This window comes from Patella vulgata, chromosome 5, assembly GCF_932274485.2.
Source record: "Patella vulgata chromosome 5, xgPatVulg1.2, whole genome shotgun sequence".
Taxonomy (NCBI): domain Eukaryota; kingdom Metazoa; phylum Mollusca; class Gastropoda; family Patellidae; genus Patella; species Patella vulgata.
Genome location: NC_065883.2, coordinates 79099041 through 79104700, shown reverse-complemented (window position 1 = coordinate 79104700; position 5660 = coordinate 79099041).

Here is a 5660-nt window from a genome sequence, read left to right as displayed (position 1 = left end):
TATCCATGTTGACGCGATTTCTTCTAGCTGCAAAAAAAAGTCATGAAATAATATTACTGCAGAGAGAGAGAGAGAGAGAGAGAGAGAGAGAGAGGGGGCTTAACATTAATCTTAGCACAAACTAGGTCAGTTCAGTACAGGACTAACATACAGGTAAAAGAAGTGATCAGGAAGACAAAGGAACCCACCCTCGAAATAATGAAATGAAATGGGGTTTAAAGTCCTACTGTTCTGCTCCTAACCTGGGCTAATGAAGACGGGCATACACATACTCTTATATTCCAACTGCCAAGGGATCTTTTACGTACATGCCAATGTGTACACAGGACCTCGTTTTTTTGTCACTAACGTTGTCCTTTGTCAGGCCCTCTGTCCTCCACCCCTGACAAGGGGGAAATCACTTACTTCCTGGAACAATGCAGGGATCGAACATGTGACCTCCAGGTTAGCGAGCCAGCACCTTACCCACTAAGCCATTGTTTCCTCGAACAATGCACGGATCGAACATGTGACCTCCAGGTTAGCGAGCCAGCACCTTACCCACTAAGCCACTGTTTCACCCTAGAACTTCTAATGTCGGGCATAATTCTTCTGATGCCTCTCATTTTTTCCGTAACTGATTTGTGATATTTTTTTGTTTCTATTATTATTTTAAATGCACGACATTTTCAAAATGTTTCTAGAGATTCAATATTTGATGTATTTTCAAAACCCTACATTACCAAGATGTCTTGTTCAAAGAATGTGACAATTTCTAACATTATTCAGATCATCAAAAATATTTTCAAGATTCTTTACGCATAAAAATGATGATCATGAACCAAGACTTCATAACAGGTAGATGAATCTCACCTGTCTCGGTATGTAACAGGTAGATGAATCTCACCTGTCTTGGTATGTAACAGGTAGATGAATCTCACCTGTCTCGGTATAAAACAGGTAGATGAAACTCACCTGTCTCGGTATAAAAGTGAATGCTACTATAATCATGACAAACATGAAAAGCTGTCCAAGCCAAATATCGGGTGATATATCTCCGTATCCCACGGTACTAAACGTAACAACAACAAAATACATGGATTCAAACATGGTCAATGATTTCTCCTCGCTACCTCTCTGTATATGCTGTATACCACAAATACTGAAATACAAAATTTATATAAATAACTCAAAATATGAAGGAAATAGGGTTTAATGTCCACTTGACATAAACTAGGTCATTTTGAGACTAACACAGGAGATAACCCACGAGGTTGGACAGACGACCCTACTCCTTGTCACGTACAACCTGGGGATCGAAACCACGCCAGTTGACTCAAAGACAGACCTTATCATACTACGCACACACGTTAACCATTCGTCCCCTTTAACACTCCTTCGTCCCCTTTAACACTCCTTTATAAATGTTATCAAATTGTGAAATTGTAATCTCTAAAATGGTTCATTTCTGTTTATATAAATATATGGAATTAAACCTGCCGCCATGTTGTTGTCCATGAACATTTATTGATAGGCCTGTTTTAAAGCTGTCTGAAGCCAAAATAAATTAAAAATAAATTCCCAAATAAAGATCAGTACCTCAACTTTATGAGAACTGTGTCAAAGACAGAGTTGGATTTGTTTGTTGGCAACAAGACAATCGTAGACAAATGGAAATATGAAATTTAATTATAAAGATACAACACAAAGCACAAAAACAAAACTGTCAATGGACCTGCATCGCTAACAAGTAGAACCAAGCCATAAATCCTGAGGAACTTTCTCTAACCCAGGACATCCTGGTTATAGTATAAAATTAGTACCTCGAGGTAGAATGAAAAGTCGATATCTTAACGTGACTTTTATTGTTTTAATTTTAAAATCTGTCAGACTGTATCATGAAATAAATCATAAGGTGTGCATTAACATTTTAATGGCTAATAAAATAAACCTATTTATGCATACCAAATCTCACAGACAATAACATACATATTAACTACGCATAAATAAAGTAAAAAGATTTTTAATATACACTACAGCATGTAGTTATACCTCAAGGATATCAGACCATAATGGAATCTGATTAAAACACAGATCCAATTTCATTTCGTTTTTATAGTTCAAAATTTCGGTTTTACTTGTCTTTACTACACTTGGATCTGGAAGCGTTGTTATTTAACTTGTGTCCTGCTTGAAATGAGGGGGCAGCCAATCAAATGATCTGTCGAATCGAACGTTTGACCTTTTTTTGCGTGGAACTGTGGGTAGACGTTAGCGGCAATAGAAATCAAAACAAAGCAAAAGTAGATAAAAAATACATGGCGGTCGCGCCAATTGGTTAATCGAATGACTGACATAATCGGGTCAAATGTCGCTTGCTTGGTACCCGACGTCTTAGAACGTGAACTCCCACTATAACTTGTGTAGGCCATCGAAAGTATAAAGATAGTTTAACAGGCAACGAAACATACGCCCACAGCAACTTAATCGTCTGGGCAGTCAACAAGGGTTGTCGCATATTTTTACTTTTTTCGGTAATGAAACATTTATAATACACTAAAATCTGATTAAGAGCAACAACTCACAAAGTAATTATCAGAAAACTATTAGAATTTGTTTGGTTTTTATAAAGTTCTGCCCCATGCTAACGTTTTGTATGCAAAGCTTTTAATATCATGGATTTAACTGTTCAAGTCATAAAAATTCATTGAAAATCAATATACTTGTTCGTCTCAAGATCTTAAACTCTGTGTTATTAATCTGAAGTCAATCGGATTATAACTTTAGCCTTTAGAGCATCACAAGATTTTGCAAAGTGATCAAGGGCCATAACTTTGGCAGTAATTATCAGAAATCGTTGAAAATCAATAGGAATCTTCGTCTCATGACCTTACACACTGTGTATAAATTTAAAGTCAATCGAATATTAACTTTCGCTTCTAGAGCATCCACAAGATTTTTTGAAGTGATCAAGGGCCATAACTCTGGCAGTAATTATCAGAAATCGTCTTGTGACCTTAAACACTGTGTATAAATTTAATGTCAATCGGATGTTAACTTTAGCCTCTAGAGCATCCACAAGATTTTTTGAAGTGATCAAGGGCCATAACTCTGGCAGTAATTATTGGAAATCGTTGAAAATCAATAGGTTTCTTCGTCTCATGACCTTAAACATTGTGTATAAATTTGAAGTCAATCGGATATTAACTTTGGCTTTTAGAGCCTCCACAAGATTTTTTTAAGTGATCAAGGGCCATAACTCTGGCAGTAATTATCGGAAATCGCTGAAAATAAATAGGCCTCTTTGTCTCATGACCTTAAACACTGTGTATAAATTTAAAGTCAATCGGATATTAACTTTGGCCTTTAGAGCGTCCACAAGATTTTTTGAAGTGATCAAGGGCCATAACTCTGGCAGTAATTATCGGAAATCTTTGAAAATCAATAGGCTTCTGCGTCTCATGAGCTCAAACACTGTGTATAAATTTAAGGTCAATTGGATATTAACTTTGGCCTCTAGAGCGTCCACAAGATTTTTCAAAGTGATCAAGGGCCATAACTCTGGCAGTAATTATCGGAAATCGCTGAAAATCAATAGGCTTCTTCGTTCCAAGACCTTAAACACTGTGTATAAATTTAAAGTCAATCAGATATTAACTTTAGCCTCTAGAGCGCTCACAAGCAATTGTGGACGCCGGACCGACGGGTAATATTTTCATTTTATTTTTATTCTTAGTTTATTCTTATTCTGTTTTGAATACTCTACTACGAAGTTTTGTTTTTAAATATTTTGATTGTATTGTATCATTATTGATTATTATTATGTTTAGTTAAAGTTACTATTTAATTTTCTGTACCGGTGTTTCAAACCTCAGAAAATAAACTATTCAAGATATGTGTCATGTGCTTGTATGACTGTGTTGATACATAAATAAGCTTCATTTTGGTTAAATAATTATGTCTCTAGCTCTTTTCGTTTCTCAGATATGGAGTGGGATTGAAAATTGAAGCAAAATGGCCGATTTTGCGAAAAGGGGGTCTGCCAGTTGGCGTTACTAAACGGACAGTAACTCCATCAATTCTGCTCCGATTTTTAAAAAATTGGTGTTGTTACAATGCTGAGATATGCAGTTTTGGGAAAATAACAGTGTTATAGACAACAAATTAATATTAAAAAATAGCTGCTTGTAGCTAGTTCAAGTTTACGTAATTATTTAATCTTCTGTACTGTTATTGCAAACATTAGAAAATAAACTTCTCAACCTATGTGTAATCATAGATAATACGGTATTATCTATGGTGTAATGGGTTTGGATGATTGCGTTGGTGCGTAAATCAGCTTTATTTTGGTGAAATACTTATGTCTCTAGGACTTTTGGTGTCTGAGATATGAAGTGGGGTTGAAAATTGAAGCAAAATGGCCAATTTCGCGAACAAGGGGTCTGCCAGTTCGCGTTACTAAATGGGCAGTAACTCAGTCAATTCTGCTCCGATTTTCATAAACTTGGTGTTGTTACAATACTAAGATGTACAGCTTTCGGAAAATAGCAAGCTTCTAAAGAAGAAAATAATATTTAAAAATAGCTGCCGGTCGCTACTATTCTATCATATCCTTACAAAACACAAATAATAGACAATGCAATGTCATGTTATTTGAAGCAAAATATTAGAATTAATACAAGAGTAAATATTTACAACCTATTAATTGAACAAAACAGGATGGCAAAAGACTATTAGAAAATGTAAACAACTTTTCATCACAGGGCTCGATGCAACTTCCGTTCAACCGAAAAACGGTTAGGACCCAAACCGGAATAGGTTTCAACAGCATGGTCTGAGCTTATCGTGCATAAAAGACAATTAGTATTTATTGATATTTTAATAAGAGCTGTAATGAAACCACTCAAAATGGACAGAGTGCTAATTTCCCACAATGCAATTAATGAAGCATTAAACAAAGACTGAGTCGACCCTAAGTCCAAATCAAGTAGTCAGTCGAATAAACCGGTCGATGGCTTATTAAAATTTTGGAATCGTTTGTAATCAGTATAAGTTAAAGAAAAAACGCACTAATTCCAATATCTTTTATCATTGTTTTTGTTTATTTTTTACGTCCCCTCATGTTCAAATTTGATTGTTCAAATTAAAACTTTAAGGTGTTATTGCCACCGCGGCTTAATAAAGTCATGCTTTACTTTTTCCCTCATCCCCATATGCCCCCATCTTTTAAGTGCACGCCAATGTGTACACGGGACCTCGGTTTTTCGTCCCATCCGAACGACTAGACATCTGTCCTTGTCCACCTCCAAAAGAATATAGAGTCCCTATATATGATATGTTGGGTTAGGGGGGCAAATGGCGATAAGGTATTTGACATTATCATGTGGCCTCGTCCAGTCAATAAAATCAGTCAGTTAGTTCAGTCGATAACATCAGTAAGTTAGTTCATGCTCGTCCCATCCGAACGACTAGACAGCTGTCCTTGTCCGCCTCGAAAAGAATAGAGTCAATATATATGATATGAACATGGAAAGGGGATGCGATGGGGCGGGGGGGGGGGGGCGTGTCGGGATGAGGTATTTGACATTTTCATGTGGCTTCGTCCAGTCGATAAAATCAGTCAGTTAGTTCAGTCGAATAATCCAGTCGAATAAACCAGTCGAATAATTCAGTCGAAAAGT